Source organism: Ictidomys tridecemlineatus, chromosome 6, assembly GCF_052094955.1.
Source record: "Ictidomys tridecemlineatus isolate mIctTri1 chromosome 6, mIctTri1.hap1, whole genome shotgun sequence".
NCBI lineage: Eukaryota > Metazoa > Chordata > Mammalia > Rodentia > Sciuridae > Ictidomys > Ictidomys tridecemlineatus.
In genome coordinates, this window is record NC_135482.1 from 41,294,740 (window position 1) to 41,313,798 (window position 19,059).

The window sequence follows — 19,059 nt, forward strand, 5'->3', positions numbered from 1 at the left end:
AAAGGGGTTGATTGTGAATGGTTTCAAATGTTAAAGGACTGAGTTTGTATTTTATTTGTTCATAAGGAGAAGATGTTTATACTGATGATTTTGATGTTATTTGAGCAGATTACTTCAATTTGGATCAAATTAATGTGGAAATAACATACGATAAGTTTGAAAAGACAAAGCTCATGGCACTCTCATTCCAGTATTCTCAATGGTCATTGTACAAACAAGAAAGCGATCACTGGGCCTGCTTAAGGTTTCCGGTGCTCTTGCAGACTGAGCAGCATCCTGCCAAGGGAATCATGCCCAGGAGTACCATTGATGAAAGGCAACCAGGGAAGCAGTGGCTCGGGGTGGAACGTAGAGCAGAGAGGTACAGACATTCTGTGGGACCCTTGCCAGGTTGAGAGCTCAAGGGAAACATTTTCCTCTCCTGTATTCTCAGCATATATTAGAGGAAACCAGCCTTGAAAAATATTGGGGTCATTGACACTCAGGAGGTGTTAAATAACTAATGTGTCTATGTTAGGGATATTGTAAATAAATAAATACATGGATGGATGAATGAAGAAATGACAACTGAGCTCACTGATAAATATTCCATCATACTGAGTGAAGCCTTTCTCCATATTAAAATTCTGTTAATATTCATCCTTACCCAAGACACACTTTTTAATCATCAGAGGCTTTCAACAAGGAATAGTTGAATATCATATGAAGAATTTTAAAATAGTTTCTCACAGATTTCTGCCCTTTATTTGCTACAATGGTTTCTATTACAAAACATATTTTTTATATTCAAGTAGTACATGCTTATATTAAAACAGGTTTTATTTATTTACTAGTACTCTTTGAAAAATGTTTTTGAAATATTCTTATAGAGTTAATTTTTACAAAAAGTATGTGATTTATTGTGAATTGTGCTGCAATAAACATTGATGTGGCTGTATCCCTGTAGTATGCTGTTTTTAAGTCCTTTGGGTACAAAGAAAGAAGTGGGATAGCTCGGTCAAATGGTGGTTCCATTTCAAGTTTTACAAGTAATCTTTATACTGCTTTCCATATTAGCTGCACCATTTTGCAGTCCCACCAGCAATGTATGAGTGTGCCTTTTCCCCCACATTCTTGCCAACACTTATTGTTGTTTCTATTCTTAATATCTGACATTCTGACTGGAGTGAGATGAAGTTTTAGAGTAGTTTTGATTTGCATTTCTCTAGTAACTAGAGATGTTGAAATTTTTTCATATATTTGTTGATTGATTGTATATCACCTTCTGAGAAGAGTCTGTTTAGTTCCTTGGCTCACTTATGGATTGGGTTTTTGTTATTTTGGTGTTTAGCTTTTTGAGTTTTTTATATACCCTAGAGATTAGTGCTCTATCTAATATACAAGTGGTAAAAATTTGCTCCCAATCTATAGGCTCTCTATTTACCTCACTGATTGTTTCTTTTTCTGAGAAAAAGTTTTTTTAGTTTGAATCCATGCCATGTATTAATTCTTGATTTTAATCCTTGTGCTATTAAGGAAGTTGGGGCTTAATTTGATATGATGGAGATTCAAGCCTACTTTTTCTTGTATTAGACATAGAGTCTCTGGCTTAATTCCTAGGTCCTTGATCTGCTTTGAGTTAAGTTTACTGCAGCACAATTCACAATAGCTAAACTGTGGAACCAACCTAGATGTCCCTGAGTAGATGAATGGATAAAGAAAATGTGGTGTGTGTGTGTGTGTGTGTGTGTGTGTGTGTGTGTATATATATATATACACACACACATACACACATACATACATACATATAATGGAATGGAATATAACTTAGCAACAAAAGAGAATAAAATCATGGCATTTGCAGGTAAATTGGAGAATACAACGCTAAGTGAAGTTAGCCAATTCCAAAAACCCAAATGCCAAATGTTTTCTCTGATATAAGGAGGCTGATTCATAGTGGAGTTGGGAGGGGGAGAATGGGAGGATTAGAGGAACTATAAATGTGGCCAAGGGGAGGGAGGGGTAAGGAGGTGGCAAGTGGTGTAAAAAACATGGTGGAATGACATGGACATCATTACCCTAAGTACATGTATGAAGACACAAATAGTGTGAATGTACTTTGTATACAACCAGAGATATGAAAATTTGTGCTCTTCATGTGTAATATGAATTATAATACATTCTGTTATCATATATAACAAATTACAACATTTTTTTTAAAAAATAAATGTGATTTAATGCATACAATTTCATTCTATTTTCTATTCATTAAATTTATTTTTGTAATCAAATAGTTACTTACCATTTTAGTGGCAAAAGACCTAAGCAATTTGATTTAATTCAGTGCAATTATTTCTTATATTTTTTAACATTTAAATTTCTTTTTACTTATAAACAATATTGATAAGTATAGTATTGATAAGACTTTTCTATTATGTAATTGATTGTAATACATAAATCCCATTCATTATTGAGATTTTTTTAAGTTTTGAAAATTGCTGTTTCCTGGCTGTTGCAATAGGTAATACATTTTGTGTATTACTAACTTAGTGATACTTGTCAAACTGTTGGTTAATACTTTAGGTTTCATATTTCTGCTGTATCAATACATTGTATAAATCCTTGTTTGTAATTGTGTAAGCTTTAGACTTGTTCTCATGGAATTAAACCTAAATATTGTCCCCCTGTGGTTTTGAAAGTCATTTGACTGACCATAATGCCTTTCAAAACCTTTTAAGTGTATATAATATCTGTTCTTTCTTATTAAGAGATCAAAAATAGCATTGTGTTTAAAAAACTTGAAAACATTTCACAACAGTTACTTTATTGTTTTAGAATAAAAAAGATTTTGTGTTGAACTTCAAAATAATTTATTTGCATTATTTAATTTTTACTTACACAAGAATGGTTTTAAACAATATTTTCATAACATTTGAAGTGTCATTGATATTCCATAAAATTTACTACCTCCAAACGATCCCTGTATTCATTGCAGAGACCCTCTCTGCTCTCACCATCCACTCCACACTGGCAGTAATGCCTTACCATTATTCGCTCTAGATCTGCCTTTCCTGTTCACTATATTTAAATACTTATACAACACAATATGTGTTTTTTTTATCTGACTTCTTTTACTTAGAGTAAGTATAATGATTGAGTTCTACTTTGCAGCATTTACAAATATTCCATTCCTTTATACTAGCCAATATTATTCCATTGTATAGATAGCTCACATTTGTTTTTCTGTTCACCAGTTAATGGACATCTGAATTCTTTCCAATATTTTGCAAATTATGAATTATGAATTATGCTGCTGTAAATTTTCTTGTATATATAGGTGTACAAAATATATTTTCATTCTTTTTGAATAGATATCTACAAATGGAATTACAGGGTTATATGAAAAATTTACATTTAACTTCTTAAGAAATTGCCCAAATCTTTCCAATTGTTTCACCACCAGTAGTGTATGCAGTTCTAGTTACTTTACATCCTCACAAACTCTTATTGTGTGTCTTGCTTTATGATAACCATCCTTGTGTGGTTAAAGTGGTGTTTCTTTGGGATTTTGGTTGAACTGTGTATGCTAATTTTCATTATAAGAAATTGTAAGGTCAAAGAATATTAATTATTTAAGATAAAGTAGCAAATTCAACTAACGTATTCAAAGTTTGTTTTTGTAGGATACAAACATAATTTCCTCAAAACTAACACATTACAAACATAGATTCGTATAAGATGTCAGCACAACTTCAAGGATACAAGCAAACAGTGTCATTAGGAATAATCTTCTAATATGAATTAGAATCTTTGGTTTAAGCATCACAGTATGGCAGGTTAAATGCACTGTATATCTCAAAATAGTAAGAGAGGGTTTTGAATATACTCACCAGAAAAAAAAGATAGAAGTCTAATGTTATATAGTAATTACTTTGATTTGATCATTAACCAATGTATACATCCATCTAAATATCACATTGTACCTTACAAACAATACTATTTTGGTGCACATATTTAAATTAAACTTCTTAAAATAATGCCTGGAGACAGAAGACCAGATTTCAAATCCTGGCTTATGCACTTGCTAGCTACATGACCTCTGGAAACTAATTTCTCATTCTATTTCCTCATCTATGACATGGGGTTAATAATAATAACTATCTTAGACATTTACATGCAAAGATTAAATGAATCAGAGACAAACACACATAAATATAGTTACCTTACAATAGACAAAGTCACCAAAAATATACCATGAGGTAAAGATTGCCTCTTCAACAATGGTCCTGGGAACTGGAAATCCATATGTAATGGAATGAAAGTTAACCCCTATTTCTCATTCTGCACCAAAATCAATTCTAAGTGGAATAAAGGACTAAGAATTTGACCAAAACCTTCCATATACTAGAAGAAAATTTAGGCTCAACATTTCAACATTGGCTCAGGAACTGTCTTCCTTAGCAAGACCCCCAAAGCACAAGAAATAAAATTTAAAAATCAATAAATAAAATGGAATCAAACTAAAAAGCTTCTTCACAACAATGGAAACAATCAAGAGCATGAAAAGAAAGCCTACAGAATGGGAGAAAATCTTTGTCACCTGTACCTTAGATAGAGCATGAATTTCCAGGATATATAACGAACTCAAAAAATTCAACATAAAAAATAACCCAATTAATGGGCAAAGGAACTGAACCAACATTACTTAGCCATAAAGAAGAATGATTTGTGACATTTCCCAGAGTAAAATAAGCCAATCCGGAAAAAAAAAAAAAAAAGTTCAAATGTTTTCTTTGATATGTGGAAGCTAAACCACAATGTGAGGGAGGGGAAGAAGATAAGTTCCATAGATTAGACAAATGGGAATGAAAGTAAGGGAAGGTGGATAGCAATAGGAAAGAAAGTAGGATAAGTCTAACATAATTTTCCTGTACGCATATATGAAAATAAGTAAGTGAATCTCACCATCATGGACCCTAACAAGAATGGGGTCTTAATTACAATAAAATAAATTCCATGCTTGAATAATTTTATCAAAATGAATTCAACTTTCATGTGTAACTTAAAAGAATCAATAATAAAAGTTTAAATGAGTTAATATGAATTTGTCATTTTGTGTGTAGGTAAGAAAATAGAAATGATTCTAGGTATTAAAAATAATTTGGGAATTATATACAAGGAACTGCTAATAAATTTGGCAGAAGTTTTGGAGGAGAAAGAGGGCATTATCCCATTAGTAAATGCAGGAAGCTGATGTGACCTTAAAATAAAGGGTAGGAAAGGCCACATTGACCCATGATGTTTGAAGCACAGCAGCTGCTGTCGCTGCTACTGTTTGAACTGCCACTCTTGGCTCCAAGAAGCAAACAGGGAACTCGGAGAGAGACAACATCTTTACTCTTGATAAAGTGGTTAAAATCACAGCAAATATTACTATAATCTGGGCTCACCCACCAATGCCAGAATCATCATTCCTCTCATGAATTATTCTAAGATTTTTAATTGGTGATTGAGAGATTTTGGATCTTCAGTGTTTCCCAAAGACCTATATGTTGAAGACTCGGTTAGCACCCAGGGGTGGCACTATTGGGTGGTGGCAGAACCTTTGAAAATAAAGTCCCATTAGGAGAACTTTAGGGCACTGGGCACATGCCCTTGAAGGAGATAGTAGAAGCCTAGCCCTTTGCTTTTCCTCTTTGCTGTTTCCCAGTCCTGGGGTGAATTATTTTGTTCTGTCTTGTGTTCCCACCATGATTTGTTGTCTTGAAACAGGCCCCAAAGCAACTGGGCTAACCATTCAGACTGGAACCTCAAAAACTGTGAGCCAAAATAAGCCTTTTCTCTTTTAAAGTTGATTATTGTGGGTATTTGCTATAGTAACAGAAAGCTGACTAACACAGTGCTATTAAAATGTTTGGATTGCAGCTCCAATTTGAATTTCAACCAATGTTAAATTATAGATACGTAGGCCTTCAGATACTTTATTTCTGTATCCAGTCTTTCTACCTTTAGATTTTGAAGCCAGATTTTTCAGAGTTGTGATATTTCTTGCTAGGCAACAGCTACCTCTGTAAATCAGGGTTCAGATATCAAATTTAAGAACTGTTTAGCTATAGACTTTTCCAGATTCTAGATTAAGGAAGTGCTTTGTGATAATTAGTCACATCTGGCAGTGCCACTTACATCACTTTACATGTTTAGAGTGATAAGTAGCTTGAAATACCAGCAAAAGAATCTTGCCTTCTGGTCACAGCTTAAATGAGTACATTTCTAAACAAGTAAAATATATTTTAGAGCTATGTTTGTAATGTCTGATTTCCCATAAAATAAATTCTTAGCATTACCCATCTGTTTTTGCAATCAAGAATGAGAAAAAAATGTATATAGTGAGCAAGACAGAAATATCATCTAAATATACTCTGAAATTTGCAATATCAGGGTCACCTTCAACTACATTACATCATAAATTTTTTTTTAAGTTTTTATAACTTTTCATTCAGAAATCAAACTAAACTTAACAATACTGGTATCTGTAGTAGTGTTATTTTCTTCTATCCTTTATCTGTATACATACCTGTGCACATCTTTAGTGATTCACAGATTCTTGTATTATGACCCAAAGATGAATATACATGCCAGTAATGGTTGAACAATAATAAAAACTGCAACTTAAATATCTTAATATTTTATTTAATGTTCACTGAACAATTTGAAAGACTTTAGTTTTATATTTTAGGAATTTTAAATTTAAAAATGTAAAAAAATACTATTATGCTCTAGTTAATCAAAGAGAGAATTATAGAATAAACTTTGTAAAATAGTGGTCTGATGAATAGATTATATAGATCTTTTTTTTTTACCTAAGGAAAATGGAAAACCCCATGAAGAAATCAAGGAGTTTCATGTTCCAGTGTGGGTTTTAACAAGATATTTTGGGTGCTGTTGAGACTAAATGGAAGAAGTATAGTTCAGAAGACAGAGAGCAAAGTGAAGAGTTTGCTATAGTGCTCAAGATATGACATAAGAGTAGCCTGAGTTAAAGGTATAAAATGCAAAAATAGAACAAATGGAACTTAATGACTGGTTGGATGTGGCTAGGTAAAAATCAAAATGACTTGGTTCCTGGTGGCATCATGTCTTAGCATTTGACACGGAAGACAGTAAATACATTTCGTACAGCATAAGCTCTGGTTTGCACATGGTGAGATGGAGATTCCCGGAGAATATCATTTGGAGTTGTCCTCTAGGTAGTTATGCATTTATAGTTCTGAAACTCATGAGGAATATCTAGGTTAAATTTGTAATGGTGTTTTCCATGGTCTGGCTTCTAGAATGTTTACATTAGAGTGAATTCAATGCTGTGATAAACTGTACAATTTCCATTGTACCAAAGAAGAACTTCCTTTACTATACCAATTTTATAGTGATTACAATACGTACCATTATGATTTGAATCCCCCAAATCTATTGGTATATTTTTTGAGATTCATAAAATAGATGAAGACTTCAGATTTTTATATTGATGAATTCTTGCCATTTGTAGTTCAATTGATGTATATCAACAACTTGAAAATGAAAATGGGCTGTTACTTTGGATGCTGATTTGATCCAAACATATTCAGGGCTTTGTTGTTTTCCCTTGCTGCCTTTTAAAATAAATAGCTAAGAATAAAGAATCCATTCCTTTTTCACAGAACTGATTGGTAAAACTTTTTCCATATCTCATTTTATAATATTTGTACTTAATTATGGACTTTTTGGTTCTGTTTAACTCCTGGAATGAGAGACCATTATCTGCACATTTCTTTCCAACATAATTAACTAGGATGTTGGAAACTTAGTGATGTTTAGTTAATACATATTTTTTTATCCTTTGATTAAAAGTAGAAAAAGGTTATTTTCAGGATTTAATCCAATTAGCATCTAACAATACTTAATAAGTGAATGAGTGATAGCATTTAACAAAAGAATATATCTCTTTCTGCAGGAAAATGTGATTATGTTTGTATTTAACGAATCACACGTAATTAGAGCATTTGATGATCAGAATATTTGAGTGGACTATATTAGCATGGAGTAAAATGTGACTGAGTATATATTTAGATTCTTCTTTTGCAATCTTATTTCTTAACCTCAGCATGTGAACCATGCTTTAGATCAGACTCACCTGCAGACAATTAAGAAAACAAAGATTTTCAGTCATTTTACCATACTGGTAAACCAAGTGGAGGAAAAGAAAAGACTCCTATGTAATATCTTCTTTTGTGGTTGGTTAGAAAAGATCTAAGAAATACATTAATGAGTCTTATTTATAGCTAGAATTTAGGAATAGAAATGCATTTATTAATGTTCCATTCGTGACAAGTTAAATACATTTTATTTCAACAGCTACTTTTGCAAGATTGTCTTCTTTTTCCTTGTTTTAAGCTAAATAGCCTGTCAAACATAATCTTTGTCACAGTGAGATACTAAATACTAAACAAGCTATTTAGCAGGCTTCCTCATGACCTCACAGAAACTCTATAACACCATCTGCCAGTGGTGAAGAATAGACTCCTTTATCAAAATAGTCAAGGAAGAAGAAAGGGAAGAGGCCATGATATTTAGACTAAGTCCTTGAGAAAGTGCTGAAAGCCCTCATTTCTGCTGGCAGTCTCCTAGATCACAGGATTGTGTGGATCACAGCCATTGTTCTTCCTCTCATGAGTGAAGGGTAAGGTGTGTAGATGACCGTCCTCACTGGCCACAAGTTTGTGCCTGACTGTTCTCTGGCAGATGGTATGGAACGGAACAGAAAGACCTGCAAGGAAATGAAGCTTATCTTTGAAGCCAGGCATTGTCCTTGTCTATTCTGTCAGAGGACAGTGTCTTTCTGCCTGGTCTCATTTGACTTTGCTCTCAGCCATAAATCAGACGCCCAGATTCCCTACTTGTGGATGCGACTCATTCCAGGGGTAGTTTTATTTGAAGTTTTCATCTGAAGAAAGTTATCTGTCAAGTATTTTATTACACTTCACTGAGACTTCTCTAAGCATGGGAATCATTAGAGGTTATTTTACCACTGTAGTCTCACAAAATGTCTATAAAAGTTTCAGACTAAATCTTTTTTTTTTTCCAGACTAAACCTTGGAGGTCTCCTAAATTCTCTAATTCTTACCAATTTTACTCTAAGTTTCCATAAACATTAAGTCCTTGTTGAAAGCAGAGGAGACTTTGCAGCCTGAGATCTAATTCATTGTGATGTTTGGGAGGAGGAAATATTGCTGAGTCATGTTGTTTAATTATGGCGAGAGTTTAAATATACTTCGATGATTTTCGTTGTATTTTTCCACTAATGCTTATAGAGTTTGCTGTGACTTTTTTTTTAAACGAGAGAAAAAATAACCAGATTTTATGACTGCTCTGATAAACACCTATTTTGATGAATACTTTTATCTATTTTCATCATTTTGAAAAACAAAACAAAACTTAGCTGTTAAAATAATTGTCACAGCAGAGTTACATCTCTAGAATTACATTTATATCTAGGATGAAGTATCTCTTCTTAGTTATGAAACATAGAAACAAACGTATAGGCCTGAGGGCAAAGTAAAAGCAAACAGGTGATTTTTATGAAATAAAAACATAATCAGCATATATAAACAAAAGTTCAAGCCTCTTGAAATCAGGAAAATGACAGTGTCAGGTCATTTGCTTATCTATGCTCAGTGATTATCTTATGTCAGACACATGGCAGGCTCTCAGTGAAAACTTACCAATGAATGAATGCATTTAATCATCAGAAGCAGCAGTATATTTAGATTCAGCGCTAGTGAAGAAGAAACTCCTCATTATATATTCAGTTGTGAAAATTAATGTGTGATACTAGGAACTGAGGACTTGACATAATTGGTGCAAAGGAAAACTGTCATATTGTGTAGTGACTTGTTTGGCACTTGGGCTGACACAAAACATCAAGGCTGAAAATAAGAATCTTTAAATCTCTTATCCAGTTATGGCCAAGAAAGGGAATGCACTTATTCTTTCAGAAGAAGTACTCTAGATAGGGATGGAAAATCCATCAGACCAAAATAACTTGAAGAGCGTATCTTTTGAGAACATAAAGTACTCCAAAGTGTGAGACAGTTGTTGAGATACCTTCTTCCACATTTCATATCTCGTGACCATCCTGCGACTCTGTCAGAGTAAGTGCAAGTAATTTCAAGCCTAAATCCTAGCTCTGTTTTTATTTTCTCAAAAAATTTGAATCTCACATTTACACCCTCAGGCTTCTTATCCATCGATTAGCTTAATCCTTCAGGTCTCAGCTGTTTAGCAAAGGCCTACCTGACACCCAGTTGAAAGTGAACTTCCTCAGTTAATGTTTCATGTAACATTACTTTAACAGATTGCATCACTATAAAATCATTTTGTTTATCTATTTTATTCCCCTGCCCTCTCCCCAGCTAACTTGAATGAATGTTCTATGACGGTAGAAACATGACCTGCTTTTTTTTCCCCCTTGCTCCCTCTGGTCCCTGGAACATACTAAATATAATAAGAACTCAATAAATATTTTATTCTACATGTTTTGATTCAATGAATATCTTTAACTTGATGTCCTGAATTGAAATTTTTACTAAAATCTCTACTGTAAGTTAAAAAAAAAAAACTTCCATTAGTGACAATACATTATTACTTGCCTTTTCATATTATTGATTTAAATGCAAAAGTTGACGTAGGTAGAACATAGAAAACAAAATTACTGTAGGTGAATTTATGTACTTAAATTTCTGTAATTACATATCCAAAAATCACAGTGATCATCAATGATGTTGTCAAGCTCTGCCAAATAAGTTGTCCTTATTCTTTGACATCTGGCCTCTTTATAAGGGAGTTCACTTGGACAATCAATTGTCTGAAAAATAATAAGGTTGACAAATAATATTAAGCAAACACTGTTGGATTTGTGAATAGTCAAGAGTTTTCAGTGTTGTTATCTGTGCTTGTTGTGGTTACCAGTGGTGGTTAGGGTGACCACAGGAAGGAGGAAGGAGAGAAAACAAATGAGCATTGTGATGTGGAGTGCAAACAGTACTCTTCAACCCTACTTAATAATCAAAAGCTCTACAGCCCAAGAAGAAATGCCTTTTCTTGGGAAATAATTTTAGTTAAACAGATATGTAATGGGTACTTGCTGTGTACCCAGTTCTGCAGCATATAAGGATGAAAAATTTGTAGTCCTTTCCCTAACTAATTCTTAATAAAAATAGTAAATTAGAGAGAAAATGAAGCCCTGGCATGGATAGGAAGGAAGTGTTGATTTAGAGTATAGATTTATGTAATTATGACACTAGACTGTGCATTTTATTATTGAAGTGAGATTTTTCTTGCTACTACAAGTGCCTAGAGGACTATATAATATAACAATTTTTAAAAAGTATGTGGTTTGCTTGAGGCTTCATTAAAACGAAAGAATAATAAAAAGTTTCATAGTGGGTCAGAGTATGTGATATATATACACACACATACATACACATTTAAATTGGTCTTCTCATTCTAAGCACAGTTTGCAGAGATATAGTGAAATGCGTGCACAAAAGAAAGACAGGCTGGTGTACATCAACCACTATTCTTCTACACAGCAAAGAAAATAATCAACTGAGTGAAGAGACAACCTACAAGATGACAGGGAATATTTTCACACTGTATATCAGATAAGAGAATTTACATCCAAAATATGTAAGGAACCCAAACTGAATAGCAAGAAAGTAAATAATGTGCTTTAAAATTTGGCAAAGGATATAAACATACATTTTTTAAAAGAAGACATACAAATGGCTGAGAAATCTATGAAAAAAGTTCAAAATCATTAATCATCAAGCAAATAAAAATTAAAACCAAAATGAGATAGCACATCTACTAGAATGGTCATTATTTTAAAAATAAATAAATAAAGAGGATATGAAAAAAGTAGACCATTTGCACATCCTTGGTGGAAATGTATAGTGCAACCAATCTGAAAAGCAAAATGATGGTTCTTCATAAAACTGATACAATATCATAGTATAGCATATAGTCCAGCAATCCCACTACTGAAGATACATCCAAAGGAAATAAAAACCAATATGTTAGTTATCTGTACTCCCATATCCACTGCAGAACTACTCACAAACACTGCATATACATATACACTCCAAGATACTATGTAGCTGTCAAAAAGAAGAAAATTTTGTTCTTTGTGACAACATGGGTGAACCTAGAGGGCATTATATTAAGGCAAAGAAACAAGGCATATAAATACAGATATCATGTGATTTCACTTACATATGGATTCTAAAAAAGTTGAACTCATAGAAATGAGAGAGTAGAATGGAGGTTAGTAGGGGCAGGGGATAGGTGGTGATGGTGGGAAGACATTGGTCAGAAAATACAAAATTTTCAGTAGATAGGATAAAAAAGTTCAGGAGGTCTATTGTACAACATGGTGACTATAGTTAATAACAACATATTGTGTTTTCTTAAAAAATGTTGAGTAGATTTTTAGCCAGAAAAAAGTGCATTTGAGATAATATGTATAATTATCTTAATTTAACCAGTCTGCAATAAATACACCTATCAAGATATTATGTTGTCCACAATAAATATATACTATTTTTGTTATTTATTTACTTATTGCAGTAATTGAGCCCAAGACCTATTGCATGCTAGGCGACTGACACTTTATTACTGAGCCACTCCCTCAGCTCTATTTTACATTATTAATTATTAAATCTTCATTAAAATTTAAAATATAATTCAGTAAGAAAGATTTTCATTAAAAGATAAAAACAGAAAAAAAAAGCAGGAGTAGGTGATCATTTGACCCCAAAGTGAGGTAAAGACTAAGATGGTAGAAAGAAGTCTTTTTATTTACCAAGACAAGAATCCGTAATTGATTAAAGGAAGAAATCATTAAAAAATAATATATATTTACTCTATAAAAAGTCTAATTTCACCTTACCTAAGTGTGTATTTTTTAATCACTTTATAGGCTTAGAGTCCCAAAGTCTTCTCTGTGAGTTCAGGTCTATCTCTTTATATTTTTTGCTATATATATGCAATTAAATCTATAACTTATAGTTTTGTGGGGTTTTTTGAGTACTGCAATAACTTAAATCCTCTTGTAGTCTAAATTAGTAAAGGAATTTTCACTTTTTTCAAAAAGTATTTTAATATTTTCATACATAGTTTAAGTATAAGATTTTAATGTGTCTTTGCCAAGCGTTTGTAAAACATTGAAGTTAATTTTTGTAAAAAAAAAACGCCTTTTTTGCTAAATGCTATTTCACTTTATCAATTTACATAATAATTATATTATGTGCTTGAAAACATGAAATATAAAGAAGTAGAGAAACAGCAAACTGTTGGAGCACAGTAGGCAGGAGGCTATTAAACAGAGTATTCCAAATGCCATCAGAGTTATCAGTATGTTTTAAGAAAGAATGAGAATTATTGGCTAATGTAGTGAGTTTTTAAATAGAAATTAATTAAAAGAGCTTTTAACTTCCTGATGGCTGTCCAATTACAGGGCCCTTGTGACCTCTTTCCTTTTATTATAGCCTTGGACTCAAAAAAATTACCCAAACTCCTTAAAATACCTTTTCTTAGTTACTTATTAGGACTCAAGTAGTATCTCTCAGTTGTATTCTAAGAAAGACATTGATGAGCCCTGGCCCAGGTCTAGAGTTAAATTAGCATAGACATTGTGTTAGTCAGCTTTTCATCTCTGTGACCAAAATAGCTGACAAGAATAACTTAGAGGAAGAAGTTTATTTTGAGCTCAAGGTTTCAGAGATTCAGTCCATTGTCAGCTGACTCCATAGCTGTGGACCTGAAATGAGGCAGAATACCATGGGAGAAGGACATGGGAGAGGACAGCTATCCATCTCATGGTAGTCAGGAAGCAGAGAGAGAGAGAAAGAGGGGAGGAGCTAGGGGGACAAGATATGACCCCCACAGTACACCTCCAGTGTCCCACTTCCTCCAGCCATGGCCCCGTTATTAGCTTATCAAATGAATTGATCCAGTAAGTTATAGCTTTTGTCATCTAATCATCTTGCTTCCTGCATTAACCCATGAGCTTCTAGGGGACAACTCATAACCAATCATAAAAGAAATACTCTAATATTTTTCTATTAAAAATATTTAATATTAATATAATACTTTGGTTTATATCTGAGTATTTATTCTATCATTTAAAAGGTGATTTACATTTTGTATAACACTCAGGATTGATAGAATATTTAATACAAAAGAATGGGATTTGTTTTTTTCCGACCATGCATCTAAACAATTTCCAAGGCAAACTAAACAATTTTGACAGTCAACTTAATAAGTGTTGTAAGAAAGAAATTACACTATTGGAATTGAACATGTTTTATTTCCTCAAACAGGTTGTTAAACTCAGAGTTGGTACTTTGTGTTTTCATAAATTGATTTAAGGTATCCTTTCACAAAGAATGTCAATTTTCTTCTTTGCTGCTGGCCCTTGTTTTGCATCCTCGGGAAGTTCTTGTTCTGTGCCTGAACTCAGAAGATACATCTAGATTGCTTTTGTTTCTCTTTCAAGAAATGTTTATTTTTAAATATTTTCATTCAAAATGATTAGAAGCGAATGAATGATCTATTCATGACACTGATGTCAATCACCTTTATTTTTATGACCCACTACAGCATACCTGCATCTCTTATAATCTCAAAGAACAGAATCTACTTCATTATAATAGATCGAAGAATCTACTTCAGGGTTTTTGCTTCTTATCCAGCTACCTAAAAAATAAATTTCCTTTCCTTCATACATTATACTTTCATTGGAGTTAAGCAAATGATTGTGACTTTTTCAAGTCCTGTGTGCTTGTCTTACTGTTACTCCAGGAATGAGATCTTTTCATTTCTGAAATATACAAGAATCATATCAGAGATTATGTGCAGAAAAAAAGAGATGCTTCATTAAATAATTAAGAGTAAATTTTGAATCAACATTTGTAAATGAATAACAAAACAGATACTTTAATTTCATTAAGCTTCTAGAGCTTATCTATCAGGCTATAGACAGCATTAACATCATATAATAGTCTCTGGATTTTCTAGTATCTTCCCACAATAATTTCTTGATAAAGAGAATTGGGTAAAAAACATATCCTTTAAAGACTATCAAAAATTCTAATATTACTAAATATTTTCAAAATGAAAACACACATGCTTTATGAATAAATGTAACTAACAACTTCTTTCTCACTATTATTTCATGAACTCGTGTGGATTTTTAAATGGTGTGGATTTTCACCAGCTGGTGGTAAGTAATTATTATTTATGAAGCCACCTCAAAACAGACTATCATTTTATATAGGATTTTCTTCCTATTGATAAATCAAAAAAGAGGTCTCTCAGTAGTCTTATCCAGTTTCTGCTCTTGAAAGTTATACAGAAAAATAAACCTATAATATTGCAGCTAGAAGAAGTTAAGATTTTTGGACATATTCTCATGAACATTTTCTTTCCCAAGAACATCCCAAATGTTCTTTCAACCATTCATATCTGATGTGTTTTTCAGATTCATCACAGTTGTAAGACAAGTCAATTCTAGTCTTTTTATTATCACTATCAAAATGTAAAGTCCAGAATTTAACTAAATATCGGAATTGGAATATCTGAGCATAATGCAATAAATATTTCTATCAGGACAGTACCTGAATGAAATGTTATTGCTAATTGCTATTATTTCAATACTAAAGCTGACTTCAACAATAAGGCCGATTCTTCCAGCCCTATTTTGTATTTTATTTAGAGACAGGGTCTCACTGAGTTGCCTAGCGCCTCACCATTGCTGAGGCTGGCTTTGAACTCGCGATCCTCCAGTCTCACCCTCCAGATACACTAGGATTGTAGGTTTGTGCCACCACGCCCAGCTTGTTTTCTTCTTATTGTTGATATCTTGTAGAATTTTTCTCAGTTAATGCTTAGCAGTATCATTATAGCCAGCCCAGCTGTTAGTTAACAGTTTTCAAAACCCAGAGTCTTTTTCTCTTCTTTTTTCTTCTTTCTCTTCTTGATTTTAACTTTACACTTATTCCAGTGTCTTTCATTTTCCATCCAATACTTTTCATTGATTTCCTTGAGGCACTGACATAGTTGTAGTTAATATGTCTTCCATGTTAGTGGGTTGCTAGCACTTTTTGATATAACCAATAGAAAAACATGAATGAAGAATTCTTGTTCTCATGTTGTTTATGTGCTTGTCTAGTTTATTTTTCTCTAAGAAGTTTCTCAGTTGTACATCTTAAGTCATTGTCTCCTTCTCTTTCTCTGTAATGTGACTCCACTGTTTTTTCATATAGTTAGAATTCTTGATCTAGGCATTCTCCTTTCATACATAACAACATGTAATTTTATTGTATTTAATATGCTCATTTTCTGATACTGGGCCTAATATAAATGATATACCCATGTAAAAATAGTCACATCCTGAGTTGTTGTTATGTCTTGATTAAAAATTACTGGTTTTTGTTTTTGTCAATATGAAAAACAAAAAGCATGAATATGCACAGATAGGTTTTCATTTCAGCTTAATATAGACTACATTCTCAAGTATGCTTAATTATTCTTATAATTTAGGTAATTTAGATTTAAATGTGGTTTTGATTAAATGATTTCATCAGCAAATATTCTCAGTGGTAAATGAGAATTTAAACAAGCCCCATATCTTAGTCATCTTAAAGAGCATTAGAGTTGATAACTGAAATATCATATATGAATATTGATTGGTTAAATCTAATATAATAAAAAATTGCATCATTTCATCTTGTCTTTTGGGAAGCAAACTTAAACACAACCAACTGATAAAATAAGTTCAATTATACAACTTCATTAGAATAAAATATAAGAAATAGTACCAGTGTCTAGTTTGCCAATTATAATTCATTTCTCCTCTGCATAATGGAAGACACCATAACAACTACTGGGAAATGTTTTTGAACTTCATCAGCAACAAACACTACTGTAAATATGTTCCTTGCTCATATGGAGTTGTCACACTGTAGCAAATCTAATGCTCACATATATTTTCACCAAATATAAATTCTAAATCATTTTCTCAGAAAAAAAGTGCTTTAAAATTGCAGGAAAGATTTTTCTACTGCTTAAACATTTAGGTACTGTACTGTTTTGTACAACCAGATGATTAGTGTTGTAAATTTTAGAAGCTATACATATTATTAAATTGAAGGACAGAACAGTTGGGCAGTTTCCTGGAACACTAATTTAAGAAGCAGTAATAAATGTATAAGGAAAAGGGTGAAAAATATTTTTCAAAACTTTATTCAAGGAAGGTGCTTTAAATAATGAACGAGAGGACTGTGAGGGGAACAGAATTAAGGAATAAATTACAGATGGTTGCTATACTGTCTTCTAACAACATTACATCCAGTTAATTGCAGGCATTTTTTTTTCTTATTGGTAAATTGTAGCTGGGGCAGTGCAACTAGCAATTCTTCTCAGCCCTTTCTGCAAGTACTGAACTTGTTTACCAAACAAGTGTTAAAAATATTTAAAGAATGTTCTTTAAAAGAGTTACCATATTATTATTCTTTCAAGTAATTTTCTCACAATGTGCATTAATGTGTATGGAGAATAAAATAATTCAGAATTTCTTAGATAACAGAATAATTTACAGTGACATTGAATTTATAATATTGTGTCAAAATTATTCAGTGAAACTTGATAAAGCTTAGTAAGGTAGACCTTATTCAGGACAATCTTGATTGATACTGGAACCACTGCAATGGGATATTGCGATAGGGGAGAGAGCTTAACTCTGAATATAGTATGGCTGGGGATCAGTGGATGGAAAATTATCAGGTTCAGGAGTAATGTGGGATATGACTAGACCAATCTAACAGGATTCTTAATGAAGACAAGCCAAGGTGATCTGACAAAGCCTAGGGGGGTGATGGAGATGATGATCAAAGATGATCAGTTATCATGGCTGGAGGGTCCTTACTGAATTAACTTACCAGGATTCCTGCTATAACTGCACTTCATGAACAATCACATAGATGGGCATGGAGGAAGCTTCAATATGTGCAGCAAAGAACCTTTGGTAATACGCACCTGCTTATAGATTGGGGGGTTAGATTCTTTTTAACTGTTCATAGCTATTACTTAAGGCTACACAAAACTTTGTGTTTTAAAATTTTTCCATAGTTTTCCATAGTTTAATAGATCTTTTCTCCCATATCACATATTTTTGTCTATTTTTCACTTAAGGCCTTTTTTGAGCAAACTTGAACAGAAAGGCAATTTCCACATACCCCTATTCTGGCCCCCTGCACTACATACACAGCCTCCCCACTAACTTTCCACACAATCCAGTTTTATACCAACCTAGCATGAATTTTTTTTTCACTTTTGAAATGATTATCACCAAAGTAGTTCTAGAAATGTTTTTTTTTAATTTTTGTTTGGTGAGTAACTTACTTTGGATCAGATAAAAGTTCATTTATTGATTATTGCTTCACTAATATTCTGAGTGATCTATTTTACTTTCATATACACATGCCCCTACATACATTTATATATCACTGTATATATGTATATACATATATGTATGTGTGTGTATATCTTTCATCTAACTCCTGATTTCTCAATTAAACTTAAGTTTTGAAATCCGCTAATACTAATCTAGCTTTCTTTTGAATTCAACGTGTGTCCAAGTACATGTGCATGCACTGTGACTGCATGGATTATTTCTGATACCTTTGTATCAGAAAAAAGCCCTCTACATTTGAAACGTCCGATACATTACATTTTTAAATGGTTTGTATTTGTCCATTATATGAATGTAGCACTATGTATTTTTCCATATGATTAATATTTTTGTTTTTCTTATCACATTTTTTCTCTAATGGATAATAATATTTTATGTATCCTTCTATAACTTTCCTTGTACACATATAGAATTTCCTCAAGACATATTCCTATGAATAAAATTATTGGCTTTTATAGTAGTATGTTTCCTAGATAATAAAAATTGTTTACAAAATGGTTATACAAATTTATAAA